The sequence below is a fragment of the Pleurodeles waltl genome, chromosome 4_1, assembly GCF_031143425.1.
Source record: "Pleurodeles waltl isolate 20211129_DDA chromosome 4_1, aPleWal1.hap1.20221129, whole genome shotgun sequence".
Taxonomy (NCBI): Eukaryota; Metazoa; Chordata; class Amphibia; order Caudata; family Salamandridae; genus Pleurodeles; species Pleurodeles waltl.
In genome coordinates this window covers 548,623,153-548,641,155 of record NC_090442.1, presented here as the reverse complement: position 1 = coordinate 548,641,155, position 18,003 = coordinate 548,623,153, and the positions used below count along the sequence as shown (strand labels likewise).

At 43.4% G+C, this 18,003-nt stretch overlaps 1 protein-coding gene across 6 annotated transcripts in view; it reads right to left on the bottom strand.

Annotated features, from left to right (window-relative positions):
* Positions 1-18,003, bottom strand: part of TFEC (transcription factor EC) — a 612,796-nt gene that overhangs the window by 34,389 nt on the left and 560,404 nt on the right. The gene's annotated exons all lie outside the window — the stretch shown is intronic.

Here is an 18,003-nt window from a genome sequence, read left to right as displayed (position 1 = left end):
GGCTCGCACCATGTCGGATCACAGCCCGCTTCGTGTGGTTTTAGGCTGTGGCTGCCCACGTGCATGGATTCCTATGTGGCGTCTGCAGGTGGAAGCACTGTCTGACCCCCCCTTCTGTGCTGAGCTTGCTCAGTGCTTGTCCACTTATTTCTCACATAATGCTAACTCTACGACACATCATGCGACTGAGTGGAATGCCCATAAGGTGGTAGTGCGGGACACTGCATGGCCGCCTCAATGGGGGCTCGAAGGGCCCTGGTTAGGGAGCTAGCGGAGCTGGAGTCTGGGTTGCGGGAGGCAGAGATTGCAGTGGCTGGGAATGAGATGTCGGTGGAGAGCTAAGTTCCCTGAGAGCCAGTCACAGAGAGGCTGTTACCAGATTGAGCAAACATGACTATAGACACTATGGGGCATATTTATACTCCGTTTGCGCCGAATTTGCGTTGTTTTTTTCGACGCAAATTCGGCGCAAAACTAACGCCATATTTATACTTTGGCGTTAGACGCGTCTAGCGCCAAAGTATGAGGAAAGAACGTCATTTTTTTGCGTGAACGCCTTCCTTGCGTTAATGAGATGCAAGGTAGGCGTTCCCGTCTAAAAAAATGACTGCGACGCAAATGCGTCATATTTATACTCCCGGGCAAAAATCACGCCCAGGAGTGGGCGGGGCAAAAAACCCCGCATTTGCGCCTCTTTTTAACGCCTGGGTCAGGGCAGGCGTTAAGGGACCTGTGGGCTCAAAATGAGCCCACAGCTGCCCTCCCATTCCCCCAGGGACCCCCCCTGCCACCCTTGCCCACCCCAGGAGGACACCCAAGGATGGAGGGACCCATCCCAGGGACATTCAGGTAAGTTCAGGTAAGTATAATTATTTTTTTTTTTCTATTTTTTTTTGGCATAGGGGGGCCTGATTTGTGCCCCCCTACATGCCACAATGCCCAATGACCATGCCCAGGGGACAGAAGTCCCCTAGGCATGGCCATTGGGCAAGGGGGCATGACTCCTGTCTTTACTAAGACAGGAGTCATGTAAATGGCGTCTGGGCGTCGTTAAAAATGGCGCAAATCGGGTGGAGGCGATTTTTTTGCCTCAACCTGACTTGCCCCATTTTAAGACGCCCTAACGCCATTTTCCCCAACGCCGGCGCTGCCTGGTGTACGTGTTTTTTTTCCACGCACACCAGGCAGCGCCGGTCTGCTAGCGCCGGCTAACGCCATTCAATAAATACGGCGCCCGCATGGCGCTTCAGAATGGCATTAGCCGGCGCTAATCTTTTTGGCGCAAAACTGCGATAGCGCAGTTTTGCGTCAAAAAGTATAAATATGGCCCTAGATGACACGTCAGGACGCTGAAGGGGATAGATCGGGCCGCTTACTGGCCTGGCTTGTGCAACAGGACTCTCATCCCTCGCCAACAGGGGCAATCCGTTTGGATTCGGGGATGATAAGTCAACTCTCAAGTGGCAATAAATGGGGCCTTTGATACCCCCTCCTCCTCCTCCGGCGGAGCGAGTGGTTGGCTTCTTGGCCTCTGCCCGGCAACGATGCCTACAACCTGAGCAGGCGGACGCGCTGGATGGTCCAATCTGTTTGGAGGAAATGCGCCTAGCGCTGTCTCAGATGGCCCGCAACAAGGCACCTGGATCAGATGGCATCCTGGTGGAGTACTTTACATCTTAGGAAAATCACCTTCTACAACCCTTGCTTCCGGTGTTCACTGAAGCATACGACCAGGTGTAATTGCGGCACTCGATGTGCAAGACCCTCATAGTGGTGCTCCCAAAGCCTGGCCATGATCCTCTCGACATTAGATCATATTGCCCTCTCTCTTTCCATAACTCGGACTGCAAGGTGTTGGGGAAAATTTTAGCCAATAGACTCCTTCCATTTCTACCACAACTGATCCATGAGGATCAGTTGGGGTTTATACCAGGTAGAAACACCTTCCTAAACATCAGGAGACTACTTCTTATAATACACAATAAAAACCCAGAGTCTTCCCTTTGTGCAGTGGCCTTGTCATTAGATGTCGAGAAGGCGTTTGATACGCTGAGCTGGGACTTCCTTATTAGAAAGCTAGGCGCAATGGGATTTGGCGCAGATACATATAATGGATTATGACATTATACTCCAATCCTACGGCCTGCATCAAAACGGGACAAGTTGTTTCAGAATCCTTCTCAATAAGCAGGGGCACCAGGCATGGTTGCCCGTTATCTCCCCTGCTGTTTGCCATAGCTATGGAGTCATTGGCCATCAGGTTACGCACACAAGCACATCTGTGGGGCATCCCGGAACTCAACACGCATCACGTTATTTCTCCGTACGCAGATGATGCTCTGATATATTTGCGAGATCATGATGTCTCAATGACAGGGGTGATGGATATACTCGACACCTTTGCAGCCATCTCTGGCTTGCATGTCAATTGGTCCAAATCTTGTATTTTCCCCCTGTCACCTGTGCCATTGGAGCTCCACTCAGTCCTACCAAACTACCACCTACTGTGGTGCCACTCCACCTTTAAGTACCTGGGTATACCGGTATATCATTCCATAGAATATATAAGAGATAGCAATATAGACAGAGTCCTTCGCTCAGTCCTTGGTTCACTACCCTTCTGGGTAGCTCTTCCCTTGTCATCTATGGGCAGAGTGGCTATTGCCAAAATGCTCATCCTCCTGAGGTTCCTATATTATTTCACAGCGATCCCGATTGACCTACCTCATTCATTCTTCAAGTCCCTACAGTCAATAGTGACTGACCTACTATGGGGTAGGGGCAGACGTAGAGTAGCGCTGTCCACAACACAATATCCAATGAGGGAGGGGGGTTTGGGCATGCCCAATTTTGAACTGTACTATGCGGCTGCCCAGTTGCAGTGGCCGGCAACTTGGTGGGGGGAGACCCACACAGTGGAACCAAAGTGATGTTGGAAACACTAGCGCCGTGCCCGGTGCTGGCCAGGCTGTTGGACGGGTCCTGCCCCACCCTACGCGGCTCCGTTTTGTTAGAAGTCCTGTTGGCTGCGATATGTTCATGGTAAGGGATCTCCAACACCGTACTCTCCTTTGATTCCTCTGACACAGTTGCCTAGGGCCCGAGCCCTGACAGGGCACCACAACATGTCCCCATGGCGCAAATCGGGCCTAGTGAATACTGGGAAGTTTTATTTGGGCTCCACACTGAGGTCCTCTGACGAGCTTCTGGAGAACACAGGGATACAACCTGGCGCCTTCTTATCATATTACGCAATACAGCACTTACTACGTGCCACGTGGGGGGAGGCAGTTACTCACATTGATGTTATCACCTGGAGGCACACGGGGTACAATAGCAAGACTATACTCAGCGCTATTTGTGGGGGTCTGCTCAGAACTAGTACGTGCAAAATCCCGCTGGGATGAGGTACTCCCTACCCCCTTGTCTCGGGCGGCCTGGGCGGCGGCATTGTCTACTGTCAAGAATGTCTCTCGTAACCCCAGACTCCACTACACCCAATTCAATTATGTGCACCACTCCTATTTATCCCCTTCTCTCATAAAACGAATGTTCCCCGCGACGGACCCAGTATGCCATAGATGCGCAAAGCCACTAGCAGATTTCTACCACATGGTGTGGAAGTGCCCCCCGTTGGCCATAGCTTGGCAACGCATTACCGACACAGAAGCTGACATTACCGATCATGCCTTCAAAACAGATCCTGAGTCCTGGCTGCTGGGACTGCGCCGTCACGCCAAAAGGGACAAACAGGTACACCGATTTATTGACCTGGCCTTCATAGTGTTTAAGCGTCTGATAGCAACCCATTGGAAGGCCCCACATGCCCCAGGTTATACCAGTTGGCTACACGACCTGCTACAATGGTCTTATGCAGAGGCTCAAACTCTGCGTCAGCTACAGTATAGAGGGTTGGCTCAAGGAGGCATTGAAATATGGGACACCTTCATTGTAAGCATTGAAGCTAAGAACTACATACACTCACCTTGAACCCTCCATATATAGCACGGCATTAGACAGACACATAGCTTTTTACTGTTCTTGGGTCTCTTATTTCCTTCTTGACTTCCACGACACGCACCATTATGCTACTACGGTTCCTATTCACGCGGTAGATACTAGGTGGGAGAGTTCCTGTCCACACCTGGCCGGTCATGTTGTAACAAAGGCTGCCCCCTCCTGATACTATTGTCTGGCATAAATAGACGTGCACAACTGGTAGTTACTGATCGCTCTGTAGCCATGTACTCGTACCCTTTGGTTTGGACACTAACGCCCCCCTCCCATATATAATATAACATCACCAATTTTATTAAGTGGCATAGTTAATTGTTGCGGTTTTAATGGTATCTTTACATGTTTATTATAATGCATGTCTCTTTGAATGTGAAACTTGTTTATTCATCTATGTGAGCATCTGCTCTGCAAATCTCTGCTGCGATTAATCAAGAGATTTGAAAAAAATAAAGATCTGAGTTCATGAAAGAGACAAAATAATATTTACGCATATTCAAGATTGCCAGTGTGGACCTGGGTCCTGTTATGTAAGCATTATCACCACTAAGCCTGAGTGGAGTAAACAGAGTCCCGCTCCACGGAATTGTGCAGAGCTGACAAAAAACTCTGTGGAATTCCGCAGAAGAGGATTTCCGTGACCTGCGGAGTCCTCCTGAATGCTCCCATCTCAGAAGCGTTAAGCAGGGTCAGGCCTGGTCAGCCAGGCCCGGCCCTGCTTAGTGCTTCCAAGATCGGGTGCATTCAGGAGGCCATAGGCAGTGAAAGCTTCTATTTCACGGTTCTTGTGCACCGCCCTGCACAAGGGACAGTCCGGTGCACAAGAGGCCTGAAATGACAGCTTTTACTGCCTACAGCCCTCGCCTGAATTCATGCTTCATATCATGTGGACGATGGTGCAACGCTCTGGTATTGAGCTTAGTGAGAGGTAGGTGTCTGAATTCAGGCCAGGGCCATAGGCAGTGAAAACTGCTGTTTTAGTCCTTGTTTGTGCATGAGTGTGCCCAAACAACTACAAAAGAGAATAAGAGATGAGGACTTACCTGGGTCTTCCCGAGGGTCCTTCTCTCCTCGTCGTCCGACAACAACGAGTCTCTCTCCACAGTGGTTACCTCCCTCTGTGCTCCGGTGCAAGCTGCCACCCAGTTGAGGGCTGAACAGAGGAATCGTAGACTGTCTGAGCTTGCGCTGTGCATCCCAAACTGGGCTGCAGCACGCACCAGGTGAGCTCCGCTCCACTGGTGGAGGCTAGAGGAGTTTTTTGGATAACTCCACGCTCCAAGCGGAGCACGGAATTAAAAAAACTTTGTTCGAACTGCCAGCAGAGAGGAGCTCCCGCACATGCCTAATCACTACCTGATAATGTGACTTTTATCATAAAAGGCCCACCTTAACCCTATGGAGAAAAGAGACCAGAGTTGAATTCCATAGGCAGCATTATTCCTGCACAATAGAAGCTTGATAGCTTCAGCAGTCTAGCTATAAAGTCATATGTTCACATAGATTATGATGGTGTAATCTACATGAATATTATTCAGTTTGTTTTGACCAGGATCTGCATATAAACACCCACACACACCATATATGTACTGGTCCATTAATGAGGACAAGAAGTACATATGCAAGCCTTGACTTCCACAGGTCAACCTATGCAGACCTGAATTTGACTCTGTAAACCCAAGTCTGCCTGCTTGTTCCTGCATCCACATACACAGACCTACTTCTAAACAACTGAACCTGGATCCATGTATACAGGGACTGATACAGGCCTGCTTATATACATCTAGTTCCTCTTATGTGGATGTGGGTTATCTACACAGTACTTGGTCTCCGTTTGTGAACCCAGGCATGTTTCTTCAAACTTGGTACCAACTACACCGACCAGGACTGGGTTGTACAAATCTAAATTTAAAGTTTAAAGAACTGATTATACATTTCCAGAATACAATAGAAAATTAACACACTTTGTAAACACCAGTCCTCTAGGTTGAGGTATTAGTAACTACCTCCTAATCTGAGTTTTCAACTTGGAAATAAGACATAACATGCACAATTGATATTTAACACATGACTTTCTCATGCTTTACCTTTTTCTATTATGCCCCTCTCTGAATATCGACCCTTCTGAAAGTATCTGTGAAAATTGTGAGGGTATGATAATCATTATCAATTTTACAGTTCTGATCCCTGTGTAAACTTGTGTTTGCACAGGAACTCAAATTTAACCATGAACTTTTATTGAAGGCTGGAGACACATAACAAAATATCGGTGAGAGAATAAAATACAAAGAGAAAGTGTTTAATAATGTGATGGGGTAAAGAACAGTGAATGAAAAAGCTAAGAACAAACATAAATGTCCAGGTGTTGACATTTAGAAGGGGAATGCACACTCAGGAATATGTGTGCATGACTGTGCTAATTAGTCTGTGTGTTTGGTGTGGGAATACCCCTTTTTCTGCATGGTCATCCCGGAGTTTTCAATATTTGCTGCACCCTATAATTTTGCTGGTTTCAAAACTCTCTACACTTTACTTCTGCTAACCATTAGTAAAATGATTGTTGTTAGTTCACTTTGCATATTACTAATTGGCATATTTAACTTTCTTATAAATCCCTACCAAATGGTACTCTTCTGAACTCTTGTGATCCAGATTTGGCCTTAGCTATCCCCCCTTGCTTTTTAATTCAACATAATAATCGTGCAGACTGAACTGGAGAGGTGACGCTGTTACTCCTCGATCGACTTTTTATTGCGCAATTTCTAAATTGGTGAACATAGGCTCCATTGAAGACTATTGTTTTCCATTGCCTTTGTACCTTTTTCACACTTTCAGGTGCTTTAATTTACAAACCTCCTGAGGGTCCTGCTGTATTGATCATCAACTCTCAGGTCTGTTGGGCCAATTATCCTTATTGTGTTCCAAATTCATAGTTCTTAGTGACTTCAATTTACATGCTTACAAGACCAATTGCCTTATAACTTTTCAGATTTTGACTTTCCTAGATGGTTTTAACTTAGAGCAGCTTGTGGAGGAACACACAGTGCCAGGCATACCCTGGATCTTAGCTTTTCTAACCTTTTAAATCTTTCAGTCAGTCCAGCTTTGCAGTTAATCCAGTCTGATCATTTTTTTTTTTTTTTTTATGATCCTACTTCCTTGGTGTGTAAGCAGCAAAACACTGTTTATGAAACATCTAGATCACGGCATAACATTCCTGAATCCACTTAAAAGTAGACACTTCAATCTATTCAATTGAAACTATTAGGCACCACTGAAGTGAACATAAAACGCTACAATGGATGGCTTGCAGAGGCATTTGATCTTATTGCTCCTAAAAAACCTTTGTTAGTAGAAGATCTATGTCATCTACGCCATGGTTCTGGTTGTACTTGAAAAGAAAAAGACTCTATGTAAATGATTAGAACATTAACAAAGGAAATCTTATGATGCAGAGGTTAAAACTGCATACAGATAGAGCTCTAAACAACTATCACAAATCCATCTGCAGAGCCCACAAGGAGTAAATCTCTTCCTCCATTGCTGCTGCGGCCAACAGACCACGGGAGCTTTTTAAAATGGTAATTTCCTTCTTTCTCCAAGTGCTCTTCAGAGCAAGCCAACTCCACCTGAAAACGTATGTGAAGAACTTTCTGAGAGCTTTCATAATAAGATTTGCACTGTGTTAGACCTGACAGCTTTAGGGTAGTCATCCCCCAACTTTTTGCCTGCCTCCCTTTATTTTTCTTACACTTTTTGGGCTAGTTTTATGACACCGGACACATTACCACTGCTAACCAGTGCTAAAGTGCATATGCTCTCTTAAAACATGTAACATCGGTTCATCTCCAATTGGCATATTTTATTTACTTAAAACTCCCTAATAAAGTGCACTACATGTGCCCAGGGCCTGTAAAATAAATGCTACTAGTGCAGCACTGCTTGTGTGCCACCCACATAAGTAGCCCCTTAACTATGTCTCAGGCCTGCCATTGTAAGGCCTGTGTGTGCAGTTTCAATACCACTTCGACTTGGCATTTAAAAGTACTTGCCAAGCCTTAAACTCCCCTTTTTCTACATGTAAGTCGCCCCTAAGGTAGGCACTAGTAACCAACAGGGCAGGATGCTATGTAGGTAAAAGGCAGGACATGTGCATATGTGTTCTATATGTCCTGGTAGTGAAAAACTCCTACATTTGTTTTCCACTACTGTGAGGCCTGCTTCTTTCATAGACTACCACTAGGACTGCCCTCATATACTTTTTGACTGGTAGATTCTGATCTGAAAGGGAGAACATGGTCATATTTAGGCCCCTATTTATACTTTTTTAGTGCATCATTTGTCTCATTTATTTTACGCACAATCGGCGCAAACTTATTATATTTTGTACGTTTGCACTGCTTTGGGTAAAAAAATGACAAAATGTGGTGCAAAAAAAGTATAAATATGGGCCTTAGTATGGCCAGAATGGTAATAGAAAATGCTGCTGGTTGGTGAGGTTGGATTTTATATTACTATTTTAGAAATGCCACTTCTAGAAAGTGAGCATTTCTCTGCTCTTAAAACCATCAGTGCCTTACAGCCCGTCTCCATTCAATGTCTGGTCTGTGCTGGTTGACAGCTCCCTTGTGCACTTCACCCAGACCACCAAAAACACAGGACACTCGGTCACATCTGCATTCATCTGAATACTGAATAGGTCTTCCTGGGCTGGAAGGGTGGAGGGCCTGACACTTACATTTCAAAGGCCAGTAACCTACCCTCACACAAAGGACTGATAACCACCCACAGGGACCCTGGCAGACAGGACTGTACTGAAAGGGGAATCTGTGCACTTCAAAACCACTCTTTGAAGTCTCCCCCACTTCGAAAGGCATTTTTGGGTATTTAAACTGGGTCTCTGACCCCACCAAATCAGACACTTCTGGATTTACACCTGAACTCTGTCAGAGGAGCTGCCTGGGTGCCAAAAGGACTTATCTGGACTGCTTTGCTGAGAAGGACTGCTGCCCTGCTGTTGCCCTGTTGCCCTGCTGGCCTCTGACTCTGCTGGAAGGACTCTGCCTTACCCAAATGTGCTCTCCTAGGGCGTGGATTGAGTTTGCCTCCTGTTTCTGAAGTCTAAGGGCCAACAAAGAATTTACCTCTTCAAGGAACTCCTTTGTGTGCCAAAAGTTGATACAACACCCGCAGAAATCGACACAAAGCCAGCATCGGGGCTGAGAAATGCATTTGATGCAGTGTCCGCCTTGGAAAGGAAAATTCGATGCATTGCCTACTGGATCGACACAGTGCCTGTTCCTTCTTCCAGCATGTCAAATCATCATCCCTGGGAATCAAAATATCCCTGCATCGCAGTGGAGAACCAAGACTGTGCACTGAAAAATGACACAAACCCTTGCAGAGTGGAAAGAAACAATGCATTGTCTGTGCCAACAATGGTAAATCCAATGCAACACCTTAGTTTTCCACGCACCTTCTCCTCTGCGGTCTCCGTGCATTATTTTTTACTCATTACTGGTACTGTGTGTAACAAAAAAACAACTGTTAACTTCTAAGGATTGAGACTCTTTTAAACCATTTAAAAATAATATTTCAACTTGTGCTGATAGGATCTTTGTCATTTTGATCTTATTTTATTCACATAAATATTATCTATTTTTCTAAACCTGTATGGTATTTGTTTTGCGGTGTTTTCACTGTGTTACTGTATGATTTATTGCAAAAAATACTTAACACATTGCCTTCTAAGTTAAGCCTGACTGCTCAGTGCCAAGCTACGAGAGGGTGGGCACAGGATAGTTTGGATTGTGTTGTGACTTATCCTGACTAGGATTATGGTCTCTACTTAGACAAGCGTGCATACCTCGGCCAACTAGAGACTCCATTTTTAACATGCTATTTACAACCAGTTTCCTAAAAACACTGCAGTTTCATCTGTTGTGGAGTCTAATTTATTGTCTGGATCCCTACTTTTTCATTTTAATCCTATATCCTTGGAAGACTCCCTAGCAGAACTGGCCAAATGCAGGTCAAAGTCCCCTCCTTACCAATGTCCATCTTATATTTTAAAAATGGTATCTTCTATAGTGAACCCAATTTTGAATAAACTGATAAATTCCACCTTTGATTCAGCCCATGTTCCTAAATGCTGGAAACAAGCTCTCCTACTTCCCTCACTTAAGAAACCCAATGTACAGACCCATCTCTTATCTGCCTTCAGGGGCTAAGATGCTGGAGAAACTAGTGAACAAACAATTGTCTAATTTTCTTGACTTAAACCATCTTTTAAATTATTCTTAATCTTGTTTTAGGTCTGGATATAGCACCGAATCAGCTGTGCTGGAAATATCAGAGTTTATTAAGGAAACTCTAGATCAAAACTCTGTGTCATTGGTGGTGCTTCTTGATTTATCTTAATCTTTTGTCACAGTCTCTCATGAGATTCTCCTGAGCAGACTCAGGAAATTGGTGATACAGGTCAAGCCCTATCTTGACTCTTTTCTGGAGGACAGGATATAATCGGTTTTGTTTTTGCCTTTTTCCTCCTCTGCAAAACATTTAAGGTGCAGAGTGCCACAGGGTTCAGAACTGAGCCCCACTCTTTTTAATATATATCTGGAGCCGTAGCGAGCCTGGTTGAAACTTGTGCTCTCAAGGTGATTTTCAATGCTGATGATGCCCAGCTGCTTTTAGCCTTCCACAAGAAGGGCTTCCTGCCCGTCAACTCTTTTAAACTGTGTTTAAATGCATTGGGCAATTGGATGAGCAAAGAATTGTTTCTCTCTGTTAAAATGGGGTCCTCTTTTTTAGTGCTAAATAATACCCCATTTCAACATTACCCTAATTCATGTAATTGGTGGCATTCGGAGCTGGGTACTCCTCCTCCTCTTGCCTCAAATGCCAGGAACTTGGGGATTATATTAGATTCAGGACTCTCTTTTGTCCCCCAAGTGAAAGCTGTATGGGCCAGCGGTTCTGCAACTCTTAAATCCCTAAGGAGAATGGTACATTTTCTGCTGAGGGACACTTGTAAGACAATGGTTCACTCTTTATCGATGTTTAAAGACAGGCCTACCTGCCCAGTTATTCCTGCATTTGCAGATTGGGCAAAATGCTGCAGCTCACCTGATTTTGGGAATTCCAGCATTTCAATCAGTAGCACCCCATTTACAACAGCTGTACTGGCTGCCAATTACCAAGTGAGTCCGATTCAAGGCTCTTACTCTTGCCTTTAAACACTAGATCATAGATGCCCTGTTGTTAGAAATGTGGTCTCTAGTTGACAGCCAGTTTGCACTCTGTCCAAGCAGGGACCCTCACTCTAGTCAGGGCAATGGTGATACATACTTAGATAACCCCTGCTCAACTCCTTGGCACAAGCAGTCAGGCTTATCTCAAAGGAAAGGTGTAAAGTATTTTTACCAACACACAAAGTAATACAGTGAAAACACTACAAAATGGACACCAACCCAGTTTGGACAAATAGGCAATATTTATCTAAGTCAAACAAGACCAAAATGACAAAAATCCAACACACACAAGTCAAGTTATAAGTTTTTAAAGTGAAAAGAGACTTACTCCATAGAAAACAATGGCAATGTTGTTTTTACACAAAGTACCTGGTTTGCGTCAAAAGTAAAGCCGCACAGGTGAGCTGGCATTGGAAAAGTCAGTGATGCGTTGATTCCTTCCTCGCAAGTGAGGTCGTGAGTCGTTTCTTCTCTGGTCGGGTAGGCAATGTGTTGTTTTTCTCTCCCGCAAGTGAGCGATGCGTTGATTTCCAGACGGGGCACCTCGGATCCGTGCAGGTTTACGATGACTTTGATGCCCAGCAGCGATGCCTGAGATATCCGGCTTCACAGTGATGGAAAACCGTGCTGCATGGGTTTTGCGCTATTTTCAGCAGCCGCAAGTGAGTGTTGCATCATTTCTGCAGCCATGATGGAGATGAGGCATCGATTTAAGCCGCGAGGCTGGTGCTGCATCATTTTTATAGCCGCGTTGCAGGTGGTGCATCAAAAGTTTCCGCGCATGGCTTCCTGTGCATGGATTTCAATACTTGTTCTACCAGTTTCACCTTTCAAGGGCCCTTGGACTGGAGAGGGCCCCAGTTGGCAGGGCAAGAGCTTCAACAGAGAGTCCAAGTGCTGGCGGATGAAGTCTTTGATGGCCCTGAGACTTCAAAACAGGAGGCAAGCTCAGTCCAAGCCCTTGGAGATTCTTCACAAGCAGGAATATACCACAAAGTCCAGTCTTTGTCCTCTTTCAGGCAGAAGCAGCACCTGCAGGCCAACCCGGCAAAGCACAGTCACAGGCAGAGGGGCAGGACTCTTCCTCCAGCTTTTCTCCTTGGCAGAAGTCCCTCTTGGTTCCAGAAGTAATCTGAAAATCTGGGGTTCTAGGTCCACTACTCATACCCCTTTCTGCCTTTGAAGTAGGCAAACTTCAAAGGAAAGTCTCTGTTGTTCACAACATACTGCCTTGCCCAGGCCTGGTTCCAGACTCACACCAGGGGGTTGGAGACTGCATTGTGTGAGAGCAGGCACAACCCATTCAGGTGTAAGTGAGCACCCCTCCCTCTACTCTAGCCTAGATGGCCCATCAGGATATGCAGGCTACACCCCAGCTCCCTTTGTGTCACTGTCTATAAGGGAATCACAAACATCCCATCTGTCAGTCTGACCCAGACAGGGAATACACAAGCAGGCAGAGTCACAGAATGGTTTAAGCAAGAAAATGCCCACTTTCTAAAAGTGGCATTTTGAAACTGACAATCTAAAAAACAACTTTACCAAATGATGTATTTTAAAATTTTGAGTTCAGAGACCCCAAACTCCAAATCTCAATCTGCTCCCAAAGGGAAACTACACTTAAAAGAGAGAGATAGGCCTTGCAACAGTGAAAAATGAATTTAGCAGTATTTCATTGTTAGCACTTGTAAAACACACCAGTACATGTCCCACCTTTAACTTACACTGCACCCTGTCCATGGGGCTACCTAGAGCCTACCATAGGGGGGTGCGTAACATGTATAAAAAGTGAAGGTTTGGGCCTGGGAAGTACATACATTTGCCAGGTCAGATTGGCAGGTTAACACTTCACACACAGACACTGCAGTGGCAGGTCTAAGCCATGTTTACAGGGCTACTCATGTGGGTGGCACAACCAGCGCTGCAGGCACATTAGTAGCATGTGATTTACAGGCCCTGGGCACCTCTAGTGCACTTTACTAGGGACTTGCTAGTAAAACAAATATGCCAATCATGGAAAAGTCAATTACACATACAATTTACACAGGGAGTCCAACACACAGTGAAAACATGGGAAGCAGAGGCAAAAAAGACAGGGGAGACCATGCCAAGGATGCCAGTTCTTTTTTGCCTCTGCTTCCCATGTTTTGACTGTGTGTTGGACTCCCTGTGCAATTCGACCCATCAAAATAAACCTTTTTGACAAATTAAAAATCGCCTTCTGAATATTAATATGCATTTCCTATGTAGGCTTTGTAATCTACATGTCAGGGTACATGGTATTTAAAAGTAGAACACACTAGAAAGAGTAGATACCAGATAATAAGGAATTCATATCTCCATTTTATAAAATGGCTGTGTTATTTTCATTGTGCTGCCTTTTGACTATTTTACTGTTTTTACTGCTAAATACTTTACACATTTTGCTAAGCTAAACATGTCTGCTCTGTGCTATAGCTACCAGGGAACTAAGCTTGGTCTTATTCCTTGTGGTGGACTGCTATCAACCCCAATAGATAATCTACTTTCTGACAGTTCTGATGAGCAACAGTGAGAAAGTTGGAGACTTGGATAAAGCGTTTTCTTTATACTAGAGACAATATAATCCATTTTACAGGGGTGAAGTAGGATGTGGATACTATTGTAAAAAAGTGAGCTTGTTGAATACAAGTTGTTGAAGAGTTCTTACTATTGGGGCAGGGCAGGGGTAGGATGATAGTTGGAGGGGTTAGGTGGTCTGAAGGTTTTTCTGTAAAGGAGTGGCTACAGTTTTTACATAATATAGGGACTGAACCAATTCATTGTGATTGATTAATGAGTTTCATGGGATTGTTGAGTAATCTACTGGCTCTAGTAGACAAAACAGAAATCCAATCCAATGTAAGTTATTCTATTCGTATTTATTTTGTTTAAAACAATAAAACGCTACAAAAACATTTTAAGCAATTATAATGCAGCTCTAATGAATGTGTATTATCATTAAGACCATTTTTTTTTTTTTTCATTGTTTCACATTTTTCCCAAATACAAGAAAAGAAGGACAAACTTCTTCCTTACAGAAAACAAGCCTGCGTTATGAGTCTTGGGTTATCTTGATGCAGGTAGATGATGGGTTATTCTGGTTATTAGGGTGTAGGACCATACAGTGGGTGTATATGGAATAAGGGATGTAGAAATACATGTCCCATACGTTGAAACCATTTCTATCAAGACTCTTGAATTTTAAAAGTGACTTTGGCAGCACACACTTTGTGAGGAAACACACGTTGGAAATTACTTTATTTCAACCATGACTGCAGTGCCTTTTAACTACATTCAGCTGCATGTATATAATATATGTGATGTACTAGTCATACTGAATTTGAGGTAGCCAACCTCAAATATGTAGTGGGCAAGTTTTGAAAAGTTCACCTTGGACGGCTGAAGAAGAGGCAATCTAGTGTCAGGCACAGTTCTGGATGGCGAGATAATCACAGTTTTGGGTCAGTACCTAAAGATGCTTGAAAATAGGTTTCAGCTTTTTTTCTTATATGGTCTAATTAAGGAGAATCTTTGCTTAATATTCGCAGAGTACCTAAGACGTACGTCCTACATCAGGAAGACGAAGTGCTTGAACTGCTATGTTGCCTGTTGTTGCAACAGGGGGCATGGGACGAAATCTGCACTCAAACATTACATCACAAATAAACAGTATGGTGTACCAATATACCAATGCTGACTGTGCAGCTGCACATTGTACCGCACTTGAGGACACTCATATATAACAACATTATCTTGATAAGGTATTGTTGTGTTCCTTTACGATTAGCTTGATGTAAACATTGCATATTTTAGAGTGAAGGATCACATGTTTCAATGCAAATGGCTAGTCATTAACGCTAGTCATTAACGGTGGATTCATGACGCTTTAGATGTAGTATATTATACTACTCATGTTTGTAGTCAAAATTGAAAAGTGATGAGTGTGTGCCATGCCCCCACTTTTAACATTCAGGATACTTTTTTTTACTGTCCTAACATTAACCTCTGATAGAATAATGTATACTTTGTGTGTGCATCCATTTCTAAATTAATCAACTTGGATTAATACAATAAATATATTGACCAAGGATCAATGTCGGCTGCCACTGAACGGGGTGGTGGGGTGGGAAAGGGCACAATGGGATGGGGGGTTAAAAAAAATGAAAAGAAAAAACACTTAGCTTCAAGGGAAGACGTGTTCGTCTCCCCTCCGTCCTCTTCTTGTTCCCAGGTGCATACAGGCTCCCAGCCAATCACGACACAGTTATCAGTAGCATGACAGCAGCGTCGCGATTGGTCTAAGTGGTCTGCTTCGCCGCTCAGACTGGGAGTGGAAGCCTGGGCATGTTCTCCACTCGGCTGTTCAATGTAGACAGGGAGAGAACAAGCAAAGTGCACATGTCTGTTTGGCTGGCCCACACATTTGGTGCATAGCCTTCCTCCGGCCCCCTCCTTCCAGCTCAGCTGGCCCCACCCTTTACTGCAAGGAAAAATAAAATGATAATAACGTAGCAAATGTTATTATCAATTTATTTTTCCTATTTTGAAAATCCAGCGGGCGATGCTGTGAGCGCTGAAATTATTACTAATACATTTTTAATATAGTCTGTATTTTGAATCTGCATAGAAAATGAATTAACACAGAAAATTATGTGCAACTCAAAAATATGTCCACTTGAATGGCCACCACCTATAATGTAATGTTTTATTAAAAGCGTATTATTGTTTATTCAGAACTTATATGAATGTAAAATTCGCAGTAGTATGTTATACTTACGATTAAATACAATGTATTTGCTTAAATTAACTTTAGGCCTCAAGTTAGCGAGGTCGGGGCCATAGTAATGCACTTCCTCATGTCAAAAATGCAATGTCAGAATAAAATATGATCTCATGGTTGCTGAATAATAAAGATTTATTGTGATAACTGAAGGTTGACAAAATCATAGTAGTAGCAAATTGTTTTCTCGTGAGAAAATGTGTGTAGAAACCTGAATGTTCTAAACTGTTACAAATGTTAATTTGAAGCGTGTGAGAAAGCGATGTTCCCAGGAGCTAACAATGGATGTACTGAAAGAACGATGGAAGGATGTTAAAGTTGATTCTTGATGAGTCGAATGAAGAAGAGTAGCCAATCATCACCGTGTGAAAGACTGTTTAGTTATGTCTTTGATTTGAAATAATAATTTGATTGGACTAATGGCTATTTCATGATTCTTTAATCAATGACAATGTGGGCCGATTTTAATTTAACTGCACTGCACTCAGACTTCTAATCCCCACTCTCACTTATTTTTGTTCTCCATGCGTAATACTGGTGCTCACCTTTGCATTCAATGCTCAGAGCTCGCTGCACCTTTGATAATTCTCTTACTTACAGAATTCTGATCTTTAACTTTAATGTGCATAGACTTATGATGCTAAATGCTGCCTAACCTAGACACTTCTTTCTATTTGTTCAGAGAGCTGAGAGTCCCCGATTTTGAACCAAATACCCCTTTCATGTCCTGTTGCTGATGCTGCTTGAACTGATGTCCGCCTGACGAAGATTATCACAGCTTGCTGAGCCATAAGGAAAGGTGTATCAAATTGCTAATGTCTTTATTGTTGATTTTTCTTTTGTTTCTAGGTACCAACTGCTGCTTTTGGGTAGAGCCATAGATAGATGTTTTCCAAATTTATGTTGGCTAAATCTTTTAGCATGAAGCCCAAACATGCTGATGGATATCTGATGTTAGAGAGATGTTCTCCACTCAACTAAATTGCTAGTTGATGTTACTCAATTGCTGAATTCAAATGTACGTTATTCCCATTGTGGAATTACTCTTATTGTTGATTTGTACTTTGGCTTTAGAGGGATTAGTTATTAATACTTTAGTTAAGTTGAGATTCTTTAGAAGATTCACACATTCATCAACACATATCTCATGGTCAATAAGTGTTGTTTATATACGTATATCAGGTGATTTTGAGAGTCATTTACATGATACTAGCATTGTTAATCTAGGAAAAAAAATATTTCTAACTGACACTAAACGTGTGGGTTTTCGTGATCTAATGGGTTATGGTGCGTGAAAGTTACTGACTCCAAAGATTTTTGTATTGTTTGTTTGATGATATTTATGATATGTATGGACTTAAGGTGTGAACATCATAAATGAGTTAAAAGGTCCATCGACCCTTAAACGCGTCCCTTTATCAACTAACACAAAGAAACCAATAGAGTCAGATGCACTTGCAATGCTCCTCCGCCTTAGCAGAGGAGCCGCCCCTGCCAAAGATCCAAATTAACACCAATTTCCATACCCAATAAAATTACATTTTCATAACCTGAGATATCGTCAAAAAAAAACGTGAAAGGCAAGAAGTGACATGCTTAGTATGATACAAAACTCATCCAGGCCAGGTTACTCAGTGGACTATTACATCTACTTCAGGGAAGTGTGTCTGACCACATTGTCACAGCATAGATTCCCAGCAGGTCTACTCAGCCTGTTTTCATCCTGATATTGTTATAGTCAATATCATTGAGATGAGTAACAATACACATCTAAATTACAGCTCTAAAATACTTACAGGTAATTTGCTCCTTTTGCAGATGCAAGTTAAGTTCTGTTATTTTACTTTAACAGTACTTCTCAGGAGAAGAGAAAGAGGCTGTTGACTAATCTCACATTGCATGACCAAGAAAGTTAGTTATTGAGAATCTGAGATT